We start from the raw sequence: 21,004 nt of genomic DNA on the forward strand, positions 1-21,004 counted from the left end.
TATCTAGTTAGTAGAAATAATCAATAAGCGTATGGGAATGCAAAAAGGCGCAGGAGCAGGATCAAGATATACTGACAGTGAATTCTTAAATGTGTTGGTGTTTACTATGTTCAAAAATCAAGAGAATGTGAATAAAACGCAGAAGAGTAAACATGCATGTAACCATATTATTATACAAGGCAGAAAGTAATAAATGCCTCAAAAGTTGTTGAGATAAAGAACAATGCAAGATGTGAACAAGGGTTTTTCTGGACAACTTAAACCTGAAAAAGGTGAAAAAAGACTAAAATGGAACCTAGCCACCAGGTCGCTAGGGCCACTGTACTTTGTAGCTGTAGTGGAATGATATCCTCAAAGGCCTAAACGTATTTCCCAAATGCTCACAATAAAATTCTAGTATGACTGTCACTATCCCTTATGTTCAAATTCTAACGATCTATGGTAAGGTAAACTATAACCATTAGTAAATAAAATTAGCCAAAACCAACCTGGCAACTTAAACTAATTTCCTTTAACTTTCAAGAAAACAAATATTTTGGGGCACCTGGGTGTCTGAGTTGGTTAAGCTTCTGACTCTTGGTTTCGGCTCGGGTCACGATCTCGTGGTTCTTGAATTCAAGCTCCACATCTGGCTCTCTGCTGTCAACACAGAGCCGGCTTTGGATCCTCCCTCTCTCTCTCTCTCTCTCTCTCTCTCTCTCTGTCTCTCTCTCTCTCTCTGGCCCTCCCCTGCTTGCTGTTGCTCTCAAAATAAATAAACTTAAAAAAAAAAGTATTTGATTACCATATAATTATCTCTCTGTTTGGATCCTCTCTCTCTCTCTCTCTCTTTCTCTCTCTCTCTCTCTCTCTCTCTCTCTCTCTCTGTGGCCTTCCCCTGCTTGCTGTCGCTCTCAAAATAAATAAACTTAAAAAAAAGTATTTGATTACCATATAATTATCTTCTTACAAGAGAACTGAACACAACTCCCCCAGAGACTGCACACGCTTTGTAGGCTACATTCTGCAAAGCCACTTTGGGAAGCTTCTGGAGTTGCTTTAAAGGTCAAACACACATTGGCTTTTACAAATCAATACAATCCCTAAAAAGCTTAGTGTGCTTTTGGTTTAGTTACTGACCATCAGATCCACAAGCAAATAACCATAACCAAAGATCTAATCTAGACAAGGTTTCCATGCTTGCAGACTATCTTCTTATATTTAGTGGTTTCTTTGCTCAGCAGGTTTCTGCTTTCCTTTAATTTAATGGTGTCTACTTTGAAATTATCTGAAAATATTAGTTTAGATAGGAAAGCATCACCCTTACTCCAACCTTTGAAACTAGAATGGACCCCAATTAACTGAGAAGTTTTAATGTGGGCACTTCACACCATCAGAGACCTATTTACTGTTTAAGCTGCTTGTTTAAAATCATCTCTTATAACCAGCCCGAGTACACCTTGTCACAGAACTTTGCACAAGAAAGAGCCAACATATCTAAATGTTCTGTGTTTTTTCAATGTTCTGAGTTCTTTCCAACAGTTCGCATGTTCTTTCAGCAAGAAGACTACCTTTTTTAAGGATCACAAGTGACAGTTTTACCAAATGTTTTATTATGGTGTCATAGGATCACTTGTTTTCCAGCCTCTGCAATATCTCTGCTCTTGCTTTCCACCATCTGTTAGACCAATGCCTAATTTATTTTTTTCAGTATGGTAGAATTCCACTTCTAGTAACCAAGTTATGTTTTATTTAAGATTCAGATGCCATCAAAAATAAGCTAAAATCCAACTTTGTAAATAAGATAGAAATTTATCTTATAGGTGGTTCACTATTGGCTGAGCAATCCACCATTCTCAACAAGTAACTTATAACTTTAGATTCAGCGAAGCTGGTCAGCCTTTGCTTTCACACAGTGATCAGTAAGAGAGAAAGGTGCCAGAATATTGCATGCTATATCCTTTTGAGGACAAACCCCAGAAGCATCAAATCTAACATCTGTTTAAATTCCATGATCTAGAGGCACCTGGGTGGCTCAGTCGGTTAAGCGGCCAACTTCGGCTCAGGTCATGATCTCACACTCTGTGAGTTCGAGCCCCGCGTCGGGCTCTGTGCTGACAGCTCAGAGCCTGGAGCCTGTTTCAGATTCTGTGTCTCCCTCTCTCTCTGCCCCTCCCCTGTTCATGCTCTGTCTCTCTCTGTCTCAAAAATAAATAAACGTTAAAAAAAATAAAAAAAATAAATTCCATGATCTAGAATTTAGACACATGGTCATACCTTCCAGTTAAACAGGCTGAGAAAGGCAGTCTTTAATTGGGTAGAAATGTGACCAGCTGAAACTATACTATGGAAAGAGATTAAGAACAGATATTGGGCAACAATTCACAGTCTGACATGCTACCATGTTATGCAGAAACAAATCTAAATATTTAGAGCAGGGAAGAAAAATGTAATTCAGAGAATACAGTGCTTCCAAAAAATGACGAAAGGAAGAGCCAAAGTTGTGGAAAAGAATACTCCAGAACACAGTATTATCTGAAAATATTAGTTTAGATAGGAAAGCATCACCCTTAATCCAACCTTTGAAACTAGAGTGGACCCCAATTAACTGAGAAGTTTTAATCCCTTAGTCCCTCCAGGGATTGGACCACTGGATCTACTGAGTACACACTTTCGACTTTAAAAAGCAATTCCATAAACAGAAAACTGGGAATTAGCTGTCACCACTACCTTTGTCACAGCTACCTCTCAACACCCAGGGAAGTGAGGAATGGACACACTGGAGTATTGCTTTAGAAACCAAGATCTTGCTTGCCAGGAGAAAAGAAAATACAGGGCAACATAAATATTCCTTGCTTTCACCTTTTAAAGTTTGTTTGAAAACATCTTGGTAGAAACTAATTCTCATCTTGACTCCTGGCTGCAAGGTACATGGGCAATGTCACTTTAAGGTTTTCAGAATCAGTAGTCAGACAAGTACAGGAGCAAAAAGTTCGGGATGATGTTTAATGAAACAATCCACAGCATTCACTAGTGCTACTAATGAACAACAGGCACCCTAGTAGAGCAGGTATTGTTAAAAAACTATTTTATTCCAAGTAAATACTCTTTAATGAACGTTTCATTTGTGTTTATTCTTTAGTAATTGAATAATCCCTTAGAACAAAATGCTTGGATTAATTTCACAAAGAATATCAAAAAACATAGTTGGTGTAAAGTTTGGAAATATCAATATCAATTTCTTGCTCTTTTATACTAGATTTTAAACAAATACTATTTTTGAAGGCCTGAGAGTTCTAACTTTAAAAAGACTTCATATTGTATTGATATACTTCTTCCCTAACACCAAGCTAAAGTGGATGAAAGAATAAGCAATTTACTTCTCATATAGCAGCAATGCAACAAGGACTTAATTTCAAAACAACTTGCTCAAAGCCTTCCCTTTGTCAGTTTCCTAATATTTGAAGTAGGAATATACAAATAACTTTATCCTATCAGCAAATGCCTTCATTTGTTTTCCAGTGAGGTACTAACTGGGTTCAAATCTCTGTACTAGGCAACAGGGCTGGGGGAAGGAATTGTAAGCTCCATGACAGCTGGGACGTTGCCAGTCTTGTTTATCAGACTGTACCTAGTACCAAGCAGGTGCTAAGCACCCAGTAGATACTCTATCAGAATTCTTGACTTCATAAGTGAGGTCCTATTTTCAAAAGGGTTTATGTAAATAATATTAACAGGAATGAAGGGTAGGGCAAATACTAAGCATATATGAAACTTGCACGTTGCCTCAAGGTTGTGAACCATAATGCTCTGGATTAAAATGTCAAGATTACTGTTCAATTCAATCTTATTAAGTCAGTCTTGTCCAGGTTTGAGGCAAGACTGCAGGCTGACTACCAAGGATACTTACAGAACCTAGCTTGGAATGTATTTTCTAAAAATTAAGACATTTAAAAAACTTTAAAAATTAAAAAAAATTAAAATCAAAGTATTTGGAACAAATAAATTACATTTACTTTAAAGTGTGTGTGTGGGGGGGAAATAAACACATCTAGAAAAAGTAGTTTATATGTACTTGGACATTAATTTCTTAATGCCGTGAGCAGTGGAAGTTTTAGGAGTCTATCCACCAAGACACTTAAAACTCTTGTTTCTAACACTTTTTAACTTTGCATTTTATTTTTAAAAAAAAGCATAGACAAAATAACCCAAAGTAATATTAACACAACACACAGGAAATGGAAGAAACACTGTAGAGATTGCCTTTTTCCCCCAAAGACTTGCAATTTCAGCACCACAGGCTGCTCATGTTGTCTTAAATGCTTTGCCTGAAAAATAAGTAGACTACTCTGTAAGACACAACGTTTTACCTGTTTAAAGTAGCAGGCATAGAACAAAACCACGAAAAAGTAAATAATAGAAATAGCACAATTGTCCATCTCATTTTATTTTTAATTAAAACTTCTACTGAAATAGGTAAGCATACATGTTAAGTAAGGAAACGGATGGTACTGAAGGGCATATTTTCAAAGAAAACAGAGTACAAGGTACACTTTGGTACCCGTTCTTGTTAATAAATAATCACTATCAAACTGAGCTAGTCTTAATCTTTCAGTTCTACCAAGATTAGATTGCTCCTTTTCAAAACCGTTCAGCTCTCCTCTTAGCTTCTCCTGCAATGTACATGAGTCTACTCTAACCTAGGATAAGAGACTTGAAGGTACAAAAATTCCCAATTTTTCAAGGGAGTATTTTCTTAAAAATTAGTGGCTCATTCCAAGAATCAATGCAAAGAGACAGTGAGTGTTTAGCATAAATGTATTCAGGAAAGATCACTGCAAATAAAGCTATTTTTAAACCCTTCTACCTCTCCAGAATCTCAAAGTTAAGAATGGCAGTCTAGGTTATGACTAAAATATAAAGGTGCAACCATTGTCACCTTCCATTTCCAGGCTAAGTTTCCAATTTGTGTTAATCTCTCACACTTATGTTTCTCTCTAAGGAAAGGAGTATGAAGGGAGGGTGTACATTTTGAACCTTTCATATTATAAATATCTTTTCATAAGCAGCACTGAGAGTGAATGAAATTCTCAATTTTCTGTTCTCCATCCTTCTATCCAAGAAATCCCGTCTTAAAAAAAAACTAATACAAAATTAAAAGAAAGCAAAAAAAGAAGAAAGTGAGGATCCTATAATATATTCTGGTAACAAAAAAGTGACCCAACATAATTTTGGTTGCTAAGACCTTCTCCAATAAAGTAAGCATGCTTCTGGCTAAACCTCGTTCCTGGATCCAATTAGATAATTTTATGGGTTGCCACAAAATTTCCACACTCATTGCTCATTTTCAACAGTAGCATACAGAAACAATAACAACAAACTACCCACATGTATTTTCTTGTTAACCTTTTAAATATTCCTTTTATTTCTGTTTCTTTGAAATATGATTAGATAATAAGAAATACTTTAAAATTGAAATTTACTATGGTCTTAAAGTTGAGAAAACAAAACTGACATTTTCCTAAACCTGAGAAAAGAAAACACATCAAATCTTAATGAAATAAGGAAAATAACTTGATAGTCAAACTCACAGAATGGCTAAAGTAGCATTTTCAAGGGTTCACTTCTGCTCCCGCGAATTGAAATCACTTGTTCCCTGTCCCCCACCCACTCCCACATTCAAATGCATGATAATATGAGGGAAAAAAATGGAGAAATATGCTCGCCTTACTCACTTTTTTCAAAAATATATTTTTGTTTCCATATTGTTGCTAAGTATCGCTTGGCACAAATTCTGTTTAGCACAGAGAAGCTAATTCATTGTTGTGTGCTTAAATCCTGTATTCATTATGTAAACTCCTTCTTTCCATATAGCCCTCCAGGGTTTGATGAAAAATAGATTCCCAAACAAGCCAAACCTGCCAAACAGGAATAAAAGCTTTCAGAGGAAGCATAATGTTCCCTTGAAATAGAAGTGTTTTAGCTTGTACGAGCATATTTCACTCTTGCAAAGAAATGAGATCATGTTTCATTTCAGGAAGATGTATGCTTCAGGTAAGACACGGAAACAAATAAACCTCCTGTACTTAACCAAATACATAGAAGAATATTTGAATTCAAATGTACTGCTGAGGCAAAGCAGCTCCTTAATTGTATTGTGAAACTTAAATGGTAGAGGAGTTTAAGATCTGAGTAAGTTTGTAAATACTCTCCAGAAGATAAATACTTCCTGAAAAACTGATTGTGCTTTGATTATCCCTTCTCTCCCTCCCTCGTTACTTCTCTCCCTCTTTTCTCTCTGTCTCTTTGGCTGACCCTACAGATTGCCTTGATATCATATCCCTTTGTCATTTCCTCACTGCTCACTTTTATGTCCGTCAGAGTCTTGAGCCAATTTCAGTCACGTCTGCTGGTGGACTTTTCCTTTGTGCACATTTTCTTCAGTATCTTTCTGCTAGTGCCAGTAGTCTATAAGGCTGCATGCTGATGATGACTCCAAAAGGAAATTCTTATTAAAGGAAGGGTAGATATTCTTAACATATGGGTTTCAAACTGACTGGAGTTCCTGTTGGAGAAAAGCAGCTGTTTCCTTTCTGTTCTGTCACTCCATGCTGGGCTCCTGCCCTGTCCTGTCTGCCTGCCTCTGTACTGACAGCTCACTGAAGGCCGGCATGAACCCATATGTGTCCCAATTGCCCCCTCACTTTCGAGCCTGGCAAACAAATAGATTTCCGGCACTTACGATTAAAGACAGAAGTGATACGCCCCACTTTAAAAAAGTAATTATAAAATGTAACTTGCATATGGTGCACAGCTTTTAAAATGCATTGTCTAATGTAACACTGTATATCAGGTAACAGATTCAGAGAGATCTTAAAGAACAGATGTCATTTACGTTATGAAGAACTTCACCTATGTCATTATTAACGTCATTAAGAGCTTGGATTTGAATCAAGTTTTTCTTATTCCAACTTAAGGCTCTTTCCATAACATGCTACTCATACTCTACCCATCTACTTGCCACCTGCTCCGCGGAGAAAGCAAGTCTGTGAATTGAGCATAAGGAAATAGTAACCGTGTCTGAGCTGGCAAAAAGATAGCTTCGTCCAGTGTCTATGGAAAGGATCACGTTATGTAGATGAGTTACGTGATTCACTGAATGAACAAGCTAGTACGTTGCCAGTGTCAGCCTCCAGGCCATGATTTCACTTTTTTTTGTCTCCGAGCTGGGATCATTTTCACCGTGAGGAAGCCCTCTTCAAGTAAGCAAACAGTGCAACAGAATTCTCTTGGAGTTTAGAAAGAAAAAGTAGTTTCATTTCCTGTCTAGAAATATATTGCATTGGATGTCTAACTAAATTATTAATTTTTTCCCAAATTTATTATCTGATTAAAGGATACACAGATAATCATAGCAAAAATGAATCCTTATAATTATTTAGGCATAAATCTGTTTTAATTGTTATCAGCTCTTGGCAGTAGTCCTTTTATGACACAACTTGTCCACTTTTAAGTTATCAGTTATGATTTATTTTTCTGTTGGATGGAATATTTTCAAGAATTATTTTCTGCTACAAAATAAGGGTGATGTATATCTTTGAACTCCTAATTTACACAAAATGTTTTTTTCCTCAGAACTTTATTTTGTATTTCTAAATATTTTCCATTTTTTGGTGATTTTTTTCCTCTTGAGTTATATAGAAATGTTTTTAAGTTAAAACTTATGAATTATTTTGTAAATTATCTTTTTATTGATAGTTAAGTATATACTGGGGTCAGAAGGAATAGTATGTGTAATGCTGACTTTGAATTATGTTAAAAGTCACAGAATATATGGTCAATTTCCATTAGCTATACTTGTCCTTGAAAAGAATATGTAATTTTCATTAATTGAATGCAATATTCTACATATGCTCATTACATAAAGCTTATTTTTTCAAATCGTCTACATGTTTAATGATATTTTATCTAATTGATCTATAAATCATGTAAGATTTCAATGAAATCATTTAATTATGAAGGTGGATTTGTCATTTTCTCTTATAGCACTATAATGTGTAATGGTATGAATTTGTAATGAATTATTTTTAGTACATACATATCTCACATACCGACAAGGTGAAGTGAATCTTTTATTTCTATAAAGTGCTCCTTTTCTCCTCCAGATAAGTTTTTTTGCAGGTAGGCCTGTTTGGGTTCTTTTCAACATAACTACACTAGTTCTGTTGTTATTATTGTTACTATTTGCCTGGAATATCTTTTCCTGTCCTTTTAATTTTAAGCAATCCTTACACTTGCGTATCTAGTATGTCTGATTGGCTTTTTTTCTTTTTTAACACAACGTAACAATCTATAGATTTTATGTAATATATTCAGACCATTTACATTTATGTGCTTCTGATACATTTTCATTTCTACCATTTTAAAGAACACTTATATTTGTACAATTTCCTATATTTTCCTGAAACCGCTGGACCTTCTTCCAAACTGACCAAGGGTTGTTGCAATTGCTTTCATTTCCTTCCTTCTTTCTGCTGTAGAAAGATATACCCTCTATTATCTTACTGGTTACATCTAAAAATTTAACATGCATTTCTGAAAAATCTAAAGTTGTCTATATCTATACTTCCTCCTGGACAATACAAGTATCTTTCAAAATTTGGATCACCCAGCCCCAAATACTAGCCTTGTGGTCTAGTATTTAATTATATCTAGTCTATTTTGATCTCTAAATTAGCAATTATTGTTTATACAGCCAATGTTAGAGAATTACCCACATATTTACTACAACCTTACTTGTTATTTCCTTATGAGAACAGGTTTTCATTTTGTTCTACTTCTTAAAAAACAGTTTTGCTGAATTATTGGCTTATGTTCCTTGTCTGATTTTTTTTATGATCATGTTGGCTCCCTCTTTTGTTTTGATGTTTTTGCTTAGGTCTCATGCTGATTACTTTCTTATAGCTGTGCATCTCTGAATAGCAGTGATTCTTTCTGAGACAGCTCATTCTTGAAAGACTGTATATGAAGGAAACCAGGAAAATTAGCTATGTGAGCAGACCACCTCTATTCAGATCTGTTGTTCCAGAACATTTTCTCATCAACACCCTACCTTTTAGTTAAACACTGAGATAGAAAGATGTCTACTTAGCTCATAGTGAAGGCTGGAATATATGGTCAGATGGACCATGACAAGGTATTTGTCTTTAGCTAATTGAAATCAGTGTCACCACTTTTTTTCTCCTCTACCTTTTGAAACTAATAGCCTGTTCTCTAAAAGCATGCATGGGATGTCTGCACGCTTGCTCACTCAGTAACCCTTTTCTTCAATTATTTGGAGAATTCTTTCTCACAGTCTTCATAATGATGTTTTTCTCCCACATACTGAAATTATTCTATAAGCATTAGATTGGTTACTTATTCATTATGTGTGTGTGTGTGTGTGTGTGTGTGTGTGCATGTGCATGTGTCTGTTTGCATGTACACATGCATGGCTATATATTCAACCTTTAAGAAGAAAATGTTAATCCAGAGAAATTAATGATATGTGTTTTCTTTTGATCTGTACTCTGATCAATTAGACTATGGCTGAATCCCCTCAGATGTGCCCTGTTTTCTAGTTTGCAATGAGCTTTTAATTTATCCAAGTCTAAGGAACTAAAAATAATTCCATACACCCATACCTAGTTTCAGATTATCTGAATACATTATTACACACACATACGAGCGTGCACACATGCACACACACATACACATGCTCAAACACATACATCCTCAGCAAAAACTGCTGTCAGGAGGTTTTTAATCTTTGTTTCAAACTTACAGTGATTTTGTATAAGAACACTGTACCCTCTTTGATGTAATTCGCCATGATTAGCCACCCCCTACTAATACTACTTTATAGCTCATTATTTTCACTTGGTTGGAGTCTCAAAATTGAAGAAGGAAAGAAACCCTCTTTTTGTACATGCATATAGCATTCAAAATTACTTTCCTATATTATTCTCAGGATTTTCAGCACCATAAAAAGAAGACCATAGTCTTATCTCCACTCAAGGTCATCTCTCCAGTGTCCTCTCCAGTGACTGACAGAATAGGAGTTCAATATACCCACACTTTCATTTTATGAATAAGAAGACAAACACCGATTGCCTCAAAGAGCAGAACTCACACAACAGGAAATTTTTTTTCTGATCTCTGAGACACAGAACAGGGTGGAGGCCTTCCCTATACCTTTCAAACTACTTACCATAGTTTTCCTTTTACTCAGTGTTCACATATTTGCCCTTTTTGTTGGTAAAGCATTCCACTTTAGTAAACTGTCATGTCAATATTTGTGTTAATTTTCATTAATTTGTATCAATTTCTAATTACTTTGCCAACCAAATATCTTTGCTATTTCAAATCATTTTTAAATCTCTACTTGAAAGTTACCAAATAGTTTTCTATTGTTAACTATAACAAATGAGTAATACATATACCATCCCTTCAAATCATAGAACCATAAATAGTGTCCAAAATAAAAATCAAGCCTAGAAATAGTCCTGATATATAAAGGTACAGTACTTGGCTTGCTAATCTTTATACAATGCAATACCAAGTAATTATTTTTTCATTTCATGTTTTATGTTACTGCCAATCAATTTCTTAAAACATTTTTTTCCAAAAAACTATAGCAAAATCATTACCAAGAGTGGGTTGTTGAGTTGATATCTTAAAATATAATAATCCTTTTTTCTAACTGTAAAAGTTGATTCCAACTCTTCCACTTCCTAGCTATATAAGCTCTTAAAGATGCTTAAATGCTTCGTGCCTCAATTTCCTCTAAAATGAAGAAACTGATAATGCCTAGTCAAAAGACCATCATAAGTCCATCATAAGTTTTGTATGAGGAATAAATAAGTTAAAAACAAAGCACTTAGAATAATGCTTTGCACATTCTAAGTTAGCACTCAATAAATGTTTGAAATTACTGAAATTATTAAATTATGTCTTTTTATTCCTAATCAGTACTTAGCAGAATACATTCTGATGGACAATCTTCTAGAAAATATTAATGAGTGTGGCTTAGGTCTCTGGGCTTTCATCCTCCTGTTAACAGAATATAGAGTTAGGCTCATGGTCCAGTCTTCACCCTCTGCTTACCACTGACCCCGGCGATTAACCCAAAAGACGTGCATTTGATCCAAGGTAGATCAACTAGATTCCTGCTCTTAATTTTTAAACTGACATCGTTTGCTATGCAGAAAAACATGTTTTCCCAAGTCTCTACCCATATTCCCCTCCTGGAGAAAAAAGTCCATTTTTCTGTAGAAAATATAGAAACCAATGTATTGAGAGAGAAAGAACTTCAAGAGAGAAAGAGAGGCTTAGTTGTGACAGTTGTTCATGCTCTTAGTTCACATCATATTCCCTTTTGCATTTTCTGCCACCTGTGACCAAGAGTCCTAACCAAAACAAAAGTGTTCTCAAAAGAGTATCCTGAATAAGCCACTTTTAAAGTACTGCTAACTGTAGTCCTTTCTTGACATTTTACAAAGCATAGTAAAATCTCTATGTATTTTTACATTAAAGCAAACCAACAAAAACATGCTTACCTTAGTGTAACTCAGCATCTCTCAAACAATTTGGACATTTTTTCTGACAACTTCCATAACAAATGACAAACTTGTGCTTCATAGTGGTTTAGGAAACACTGATACAGTATTTTCATGATTCCACCTTTTAGATCTTTATTCCCTATAGAACTTACTTCATAATTGTAATCCATATTTAATGGTGTTTAGATTTTTTATCCAGGTGATTAACTAAGTGTGCCTGCCCAGATACATCTATTAAGCAACCTACTATTTCCTTCATGTCTAACTTAACCTAAAAATTGATATATGCTATGGTTGATTCATACATTTTCTTTGACACATATGTCTATAACTTATCAGTTGGTATATTGTTTTAATTATTATGTCTTTAAAATGTGTATTATTTGGGGCGCCTGGGTGGCTCAGTCGGTTAAGCATCTGACTTCGGTTCAGGTCATGATCTCACAGTTTGTGGGTTTGAGCCCTGCGTCTGGCTCTGTGCTGATAGTTCAGAGCCTGGAGCCAGCTTCAGATTTTGTGTCTCCCTCTCTCTGCCCCTCCCCTACTCATGCTCTGTCCCTCTCTCTCAAAAATAAATAAACATTAATTTTTTTTAAAGTAAACATAAAAAAATAAAATGTGTATCATTTTTCATATGCAAGTCCCTACTAATATTTTTTCCATCATTTTCTTTACCAAAAGTGACCTAGAATCGGCTCATTAATTTCCCAAATAAGGGGATTAAATAAAATGTATGAATTCTTCAAATATCTATTTAAATTTTTAAATTTTGTATCTTCTCATCTGGAAATAGTGTGTCTCCACGTTTTTAAGGACTTAACACATTCTTCATACATAAGCATACCATTACAAATAATAATAATCTCTTTTCTGGCGGTTATACATTCATTTATCTTATTGTTTGGCTATATTTCTAAAATAATTTGCCAGAAGAAATAGTTATCCTATTCTTGATTTGAAGGAGAAAGTTCATAGCATTTCTTCATTAAATAAACTTTGGTTGTTAGCATGTGCAAATTATTTTTTATCTGTTTAATTATGTTTTTTTCATTTATAGTTACCATTTAAAAAATGAATGGTTAAAAACAGCAAATCCAAAATTAATTTCTGCTATGATTTATTCATGTACTATTTGTTCAATGATTCATCTTGATCAGATTATGAAAGGAAAATTATAAAATATAATTATAAAATTTAATATTAATAAATTGAGTTGGATATAAAATCCCAGAAGTGTCCATTAATTCACTTTTTAAGAAGTACATATGCATACACACACACACACACACACACACACACACTTTTTTTATACATAAATGCCCACATTTATTATAATTTCTTTAGAAATTGCAATAAAATGTTCTTGATACTTTTTGTCCTATATTGATTTCTGGTACTAGACACCAATATTTACTATCTTGTCTAATTTTGTGTTTTGTGTGTTTGTGTGTGTGTGTGTGTGTGTGTGTGTGTGAGAATATAGTGTGTGTATGTTTGAGTAACATACTTGGAAACACTTTTAACTTTGCTTTGATGTTTTTTATGTTTTTGTTGCAGAAATTACACAATTGAGGATATATTTTTTGAATGATGATTTTTAATCCAACTAGATGCTTATATTTACTGTCATTAGAAATGCAATTGATCCTGTCACATTCTGTTTTCTGTTCTTAACACATAACTTTTAATTTCCTATTTCCCTGATGATTATAATGTAAATGTCATCCAATTTTGACTCTTCCAGTGTTCTGGAAATTATACATGCCATTTGTCTTCAACTAATAAGTCTCTATAATACATAACAATTATATATATTTATTAAAAAGTATATATGAACTTATTATTTTAATCATCAGTGAAAAGGAAACAGCATTATTTAATCCTCTTTCCTCTTGTAAAACAGAAAATTTAGCACACCTTTCAGTTTCAGATGAAATAGTCTATGATTTTTCATCTAGCTTATTAATACCAAATAATTTTTTTAAATTATCATATTTAAAATTATGTTTGCAATAATTACTAAGACTTAGTCCATATTAACCAATTTTCTTAATGTTTATTTAATTCTGAGAGAGAGAGAGCGCAAGCGGGAGAGGGGCAGAGCGGGGGGGGGGGGGGGGGGGGGGAAGGGACAAGGAATCTGAAACAGGCTGAGCTGTCAGCACAGAGCCCGACGCAGGACTCAAACTCATGAAGTGAGATCGTGACCTGAGCTGAACTCAGAGGCCTAAGTGACTGAGCCACTTGGGCACCCCATAAATAATGTTTTTAATGTGAGACTAAACTTTTAGTTTCTTACATTTCAATAGATCATTAAGCTCTTTTTTAATTAACATCTCCCTTTCATCCAATTTTTTCTACATTTTTATGATGCATTTTATTGCTATATTATTTTGTATGTTATTTTCACATTGTATTTAATCAAACACATGGTTCCTTCATTTTATAAAAAATAGTTTAAGTTTTTTTAATGTTTATTTTTTTTGGGAAGGAGAGAGAGACAGCGTATGAGCAGGGGAAGGGCAAAGAGAGAGGGAGACACAGAATCCTAAGCAGGCTCCAGGCTCTGAGCTGTCAGCACAGAGCCATAGGGCTCAAACTCAGGAACCGCGAGATTATGACCTGAGCTGAAGTAATATTCTTAACCAACTAAGCCACCCAGGTGCCCCAAACTTAAGTTTTTATACAATTTACTTAGGTATACTATAGCATATATTTTTTCAAAAGTAATTTTTCCTTTTGTGTCTTGATTGCTAAACATTTTATTTCTTACAAAATATTTTCACATCTTCTGTGTTGATTTTTTTTCTCAATTACTCACCTTTTAGGAATGAAGGTTTTCTCCACTGATTACTCATCAATAATATCTTTAGCTTTTTCTATTTCCCCCTTTTTTTATCTGGTTGCTGTTAGAACACGTTTGTTAAGTTTTCAGCTAGAGGAACAGTAAATGCGAACACAGTTACTGGTCACTAATAGCCAATTTCACTAAATTCTGGACTTCATTTATCTTGTTTTGTTTTCTGGTTGACCACTTTGAGAAGGTAAACATATTTCTAGGTAATTCTAATCAATATACAGTCCTTCTGCCAAAAAAATATCTACTTTTGCACTTTCTCATGGGACTCTCATCTCCTTTTCCCAGATGTAGTAAACTAAATGCTTAGCCATTGTAGCCTCTGGATATTTGCATTAATGCAAATTTTAGTTTTAGAAAACATGCAAAAAGGGGTATGGTAGAACAGCCCTGGTACAGATATCCCCTTTTGGGTTGTAAGGAGAGCTGATCAGAACCTCGAACTGAGTCAGGCAGTAGCAGGGAAATGAGTCATCTCCTTACCTTTTTTTAAACTGGCAGATTTATTCTCCTTCAGGTAACAAAGCAAGTGTCAGCCATTTTTCCCTTCTATTTCAGTTTGATCTACTTTGACTTCCATATGTTGAAAACTGGGGTGATCAAATGAATGGTTGTCAGTCCTTTTTGCTGGTGCTGTCAAACTGCAAATAGATATTGTTTGTTTTTTTAATTTTTTTAATATTAATTTTTAAAATCACATACTACCAGCCAGACACCATTCTAAAAAAAGTAACTGGACTGATCTTAAAAACCCCAATTTATTTTATTATTATTATTCTGAGATTAGGGAACTGAACTCATTTACTAAACTCACAGTCTGTCAACCAACTTTTATTGCCATAATATATAAGCTTCTCAGGGTGTTTTAAAATGTTCTGATTTTGCCTTACTGTTTATTTTTTTTCATTTAACCTTTATATACTGTTCAATAACAAAAACTCAACCAAGTAAATTTTAAAGATCTAATTGGCTTTATCACACAATTCATAAATCAGGCAGCACCCCATGTAGCAAACTGAGGGGTGCTTTGGGGAGTTGTACAAAATGGACAGTTTTTATACAAGGAGGGTGGGGCAAGAAAATTATTAGCAAAATAAAATAATTGTTTCAAGCAAAGCTGCTTCCCCTGGGGGAAAGGCTAGGGTTCTTATGCAGATTACCTAGTCTTCCTTTTAGGGTGGGAAGGAATGGAGAGGGTTTTAAGCATTGGTGTTCATGGAAAAATTCCTGGCTGACCAGTTAAGACCGCATTTCTGGGAGAGACTGAAATTGCGATTATATTAGGTATGAAGCCCTGGTTTGGAAACTAGGTCAAAGTGACATCATTTGGGGCCTGTTTTCTTTTTAACAATACTAATTCACTTAACTCTTATACTATGTTGATTTTTAAATGCATTCTTATTGCTGTAGCTCCTATGCAGTAAATAATATTATGTATGCCTTTCAGATGTATGTTTTAAATGGAACACACATATTTTAAAGAAATGCCTTGTGGGGTAGGAGTTGATACAATAAGCATGTCCTTAGAAGCATTACAATTACCACTATAATTACATTGTAATGGTTTTACCTACATTTGTCTTTTTAAAAATTTCTAGGCTCTCTCTCTAAATCATATTCAAATCAAATTTATCATAGCAAAAACTCTCTCAAGGATTCAGTTGAAGTTGTATTTCTTGAGAACTTATATCTTGCACTAATGGTAAAATATCACTAAGTAGACATTTCTTCAAACCCATAATATTTTGAACATTTAATTCACCTAGAAGTCAGACTGTATTTGGTGAAAAACATGGACATGTTTCTAGCTACTAGAACAGTAATGGATACCATACGGCATGCGTGTCTCCACTCTCCTCTTCTGCATAAGGGCAGACCTTGGTAACAGGGCATTATCACTCCCTGAGCTTTGCTCACCCACACAATTCTTCTCAAACCATGTCCTGGAAAGCTACTACCATGTAATGAGATTTCATTTGTGAGATAAAACTATTTACCACTTTAGTTTCAGATCCACATTAGAGTTCCCCCAAAGAAGAAACTGTTTTTGATTTCCTTATAACAAATATTTACAGAAAGGATAAACTTTTGCATGTTTGGAAAATTTGGCTAAGCTATATTAGCATGTAGCAATGAAGCTTAAACTAGATGGAAATAAATATGACAATAAATAAAGTAAATAAATATTTTATAGTGTTTTTTTGATGTTTTAGTTGCTTATTTTGAGAGAGAGAGCGTGCAAAGAGCGAGTAAGGGAGGGGCAGAGAGGGAGGGAGATAATCCCAAGCAGGCTCCATGCTTAGGGGGGAGTCCAAAGTGGAGGACTCGATCCCATGACCAAGAGATCTTGACCTGAGCAAAAATCAAGAGTTGGGCATTTAACAACTAAGACACCCAGGTTCCCCAATATATTTAAATTTATTTTTAAAATGCCTAAACACAGGGACGCCTGGGTGGCTCAGTTGGTTAAGCATCCTACTCTTGGTTTTGGCTCAGGTCGTGATCTCATGGTTGGTGGGTTTGAGCCCCACATTGGGCTCTGTGCTGATGGCATGGAGCCTGCTTGGGATTCTGTCTCCCTCTCTCTCTACCCCTCCCCTGTTCGCTCTCTCTCTCTCTCTCTCTCTCTCTCAAAAATAAATAAATAAACGTTTAAAAAAATTTAAAAATGTCTAGACACAGATTTTTAAAAAGTCAAACAGATAAAAATTTATATATTGGAGGATAGGATAGAAAAGCAATTTACTTTAGCTTCATAGAACTATGTTTAGCCCCTAGAATTTTCCCAAGGACTATTATTGTTTTCCAAGAAAATATTTAAGGGTTAAGTTCCTGTGTCAGATAAAATAAAGTAGTCCAAATGATTGTGGATCAGGATACTATGAAATTTAGCCTAGTTATGTAACTGTTCATGGTTTTATTCTATAGACAGTTTGAAATAACAGAGAACAATCTATTGTGGGTACTTTATAATGAAAATATATAATGTTTCACAAATATAAATCCTTTTAAAGAATAGTCTCATATTCTTTTATTTTTTTAACTTTATTTATTTTGAGAAAGACAGAGATAGTGCGAGTGGGGGAGGAGCAAAGGGGAGAGAGACAGAATCCCAAGCAGGCTTCACACTGACAGTGCAGAGCCTGATGCAGGGATCCAACGCACCAACTGTGAGATCATGACCTCATGGCCAAAACCAAGAGTCAGACGTTTAAATGACTGAGCCACCCAGGCACCCCAGAATAGTCTCATAGTATAAAAATATAACTTTGATGTGCCTGAAATTGTTTACTATAAACATACTAATATATTGTTATTTAAACAGTACTAAGGTATTTAAATTAAACAGCTAATTTTAAGAGCTAGATCAGAATTAACTAGTGTTTTGTATTCCATGCCCCCTCAATATAAGAAGAATGACGGAAATTCCAAGTCGTAAAATATAGGGAGAGGCACTATTTTCCAGATGAGATTTAATCTATACAAGATGGATTGTTGAATTCTTTAGCCTTCCTTCACTTCCTTTTCCTAAAGGGAAACCTGGTTCTCCCCAACGACCTGCTCCTTTGAAGCCCTCCTCTGGAAACTGTTCATTCTCTCACCCCCTACATACCAAAGAACAGGAGGCAAGGTTAACATTCACCAGACTGCCACTGCCTTACAGGTCATTCATTTCTAATGCTTTATACTTAAACAATAGTTCATACTTCAACTCTACTCTTCAGAACCCTGTGACATCTTGTTCTACTGCCTATGTCCCTCCTACTTACTGACATCCACTGACTTTGTTCCTCCACATCTATTAGGGACTTTTGCTCCTAGTGTACCTGGTTGAGTGTCTGCATTTCACATTCTAACTCCAGGCCTCCCAGAGAACTTGAAAACCATTTCATCATGAATGTTCTAAATAAGATGATTTCTTTCTCTTAATAATAAAGCAGTCATGTTTTGTTTTTGTTTTGTTTTTTCTGGTCTCACGGCAACAGAATAAGGAACCACATTTCCCAGCCTTCCTTGCAGTTATTTATTCAGGCAAAGGGATGTGGGAAGAAACGTGTGCCACCACCCAATGAGGTTCTTAGAAGGGAGCCACTTGCCTTTCACTTCTTTCCCCCTTTGTAGTACCAGAAGTGGACACAGTGAGGTGATAGTGGCTTATGGTTTTCTCCCTACTTCTCAGACTACTTTGTACTTCTACTTTTGGGGTCCATTAATTAAATACAGGTTGTCTCCCACATCAGGATACCATTTTCTGATTGATTACATCTCTTCTTAAATAATTAAATCCTCCTTAAGCAAGGCTCGTGGTTTCAAATGCAAAAATTACCTCCTGAATTAAAGAACTATATGCACAAATATTCACTCAAAATCTTAGGTTAGATTTTATATAAATCCTCAAGTTCTACATACCTTTTTTTTGATGTTGTTTTAATTTTTTTAATATTTATTTATTTTTGAGAGAGAGACAGATTGCGAGCCAGGGAGGGACAGAGAGATGGAGACACAGAATCCAAAACAGGTTCCAGGCTCTGAGCTGTCAGCACAGAGCCCAAATGGGGACTCAAACTCATGAACCATGAGACCATGACCTGAGCTGAAGTCAGAGGCCTAACCCACTGAACCACCAAGGTGTTCCACAAATTCCACATATCTAAAAATTCAAGCTACCTATTTCTTTTTTAAAATGTATGGTATCAGCAATGATATAAAGCAAACACACAACTCAGTGTGCTATTATAAGTTGAATAATCCTCTAACCACCCTCCATGTCAAGAGACAAAACTTTCCTGCCACCCATAAAGCCTTCCATGCACCTCCCCATCACAATATCCTTCCTCTCCCCACAAATGAACACTCTTCTGCTATCACATTATATTCTTCTATATAGTCTCATCATCCAAATGTATATACATAAAGTATATAGTGTTGTTTTGCCTTTTTTTCTTTGGAAGAGGTGGGTGGGTATATTTTTACAGTTTTGTTGTTGTTGTTGTTGTTAATGCATTTCATCTGCATTCCTTTTTTTCTTGTAATTTATTTTTGAAGAAACTAGTTTGTTTTTCCTATATCGATTTCTATCCTGTGTTTAGTTTAATTTGTTCCTCTGTCTTCTGTGTTTCTTGAGCACTAGTGATTGGATACAAAAGTTTGACCAGATAGATTATGGTTAAGTTATTTGCAAAACTTCTTTATGGTAGTTTTGGATTCTATATCAGAGGGTACAAAATGCCTGGCTGCTTTCTTTTGTGATGTTAGCATCCACTGATGTTTGACGCCCAGATTTAATAATTCATGACTTATTGTAAACCATTGATAACACAATTTTATCATTCATTCTTCATTTATTAATTGCAATACTTCTACAAGGAGAAATTTTTCTCATCTATTACTTATTCAGTCTTATTTCATATAAAAAAAGACAAAACAAAAGGTTTAACGGTGTATTCTATTAACCCTATGTTGTACAAAGGCAATTAATTAGTTGTGTGTGTATGTGTGTCATTATGAATGCATGCATTTAAACATGTTTTGTATGTTTTCATCCATTTCAGTTATTGCACTTATTGGCCAACGGGAGCCTTTTCAAGTTGGCTTTCACTTCCTATTGGTACACCCTTGTATTCTCTGATATGTTCCTTACTAACTACAATAATAGGATCTCTTAGACTCATCTTATATATTCTCTAAATCAGAAATCAGCTGGTCCTCCAAGTAGCCCTACTCTCTTTCAGTGGGTAGTATTTCAGTATCACAATCTGGATGTTAGGGATGCTCACTGATATTGAGATGGACATTTTTTTCTAGGCCTTTCCAAGGAAGAAAGCTGTAGATACATAGAGACAGAAAAAGAGAGAGAAAGATTAAAAAAACAAAAACAAAAACAAAAAACAAAACTTCATGAGTTCATTCTGATGCCTTCAGTTCTGATTCTATCTCAAGGGCACTGGGGATGCTAGAATTACTCATTTGTGTATCCAGCATTACATAGTTTTCATTCTCTTATTTACTCTTAAGATACACTCAGAGGAATTGAATGAATTACTGCTTCAACTGCTTTATCATGTTTAAGACTAAAATTTTAACAATACTTAGGAATCAAAACATGCTTGAAACCAGGTCTCAATGACTTGCAAGAAATTATCTCTGGTGTACTGGACAATGTAAATAAAAACATACCCAACATATAAGTCTTAAATATGTTATTCATGAATTTTACTTCTGTTTTTTCTAAGGCAAAATAAGCTTAACAGTATTCTACATAAAATTCCCCCAAATAAAATGAGGCCTGTGTTTTTTAAAGTAATTCTCACATGGTATAGTATTATAAACTTGTATTATAAATTTAGACACAATTTACCTACTTGAGGGTAAGAGCTGTGTTTGATCATTTTTGTATTCTAAGTGTTTTGTACAGTGCCTAAGATAAAATATACTTAAAAAACAGGTACTGAACAATTAAATCTTCAAAGAGTAAATAGGTTGATCTTTGAAAAACACAGGTTTGAACTACATGGATCTACTTATACACAGATTTTTTAAAAATAAATACATTGGAAAAAATTTTGGA

At 34.8% G+C, this 21,004-nt stretch overlaps 1 protein-coding gene across 1 annotated transcript in view; it reads left to right on the forward strand.

Moving 5' to 3' along the window:
• The first annotated feature begins 6,971 nt into the window (after positions 1-6,971).
• The window catches only part of PIK3C2G (phosphatidylinositol-4-phosphate 3-kinase catalytic subunit type 2 gamma), a 348,760-nt gene continuing 334,727 nt past the window's right edge, over positions 6,972-21,004 (forward strand). Inside the window, exon 1 of the mRNA XM_049625158.1 lies at positions 6,972-7,241. The gene's annotated coding sequence lies outside the window, so the exon portion shown is untranslated. The remainder of the gene's footprint in view (positions 7,242-21,004) is intronic.

This window comes from Panthera uncia, chromosome B4 (assembly GCF_023721935.1).
Source record: "Panthera uncia isolate 11264 chromosome B4, Puncia_PCG_1.0, whole genome shotgun sequence".
Lineage (NCBI taxonomy): Eukaryota > Metazoa > Chordata > Mammalia > Carnivora > Felidae > Panthera > Panthera uncia.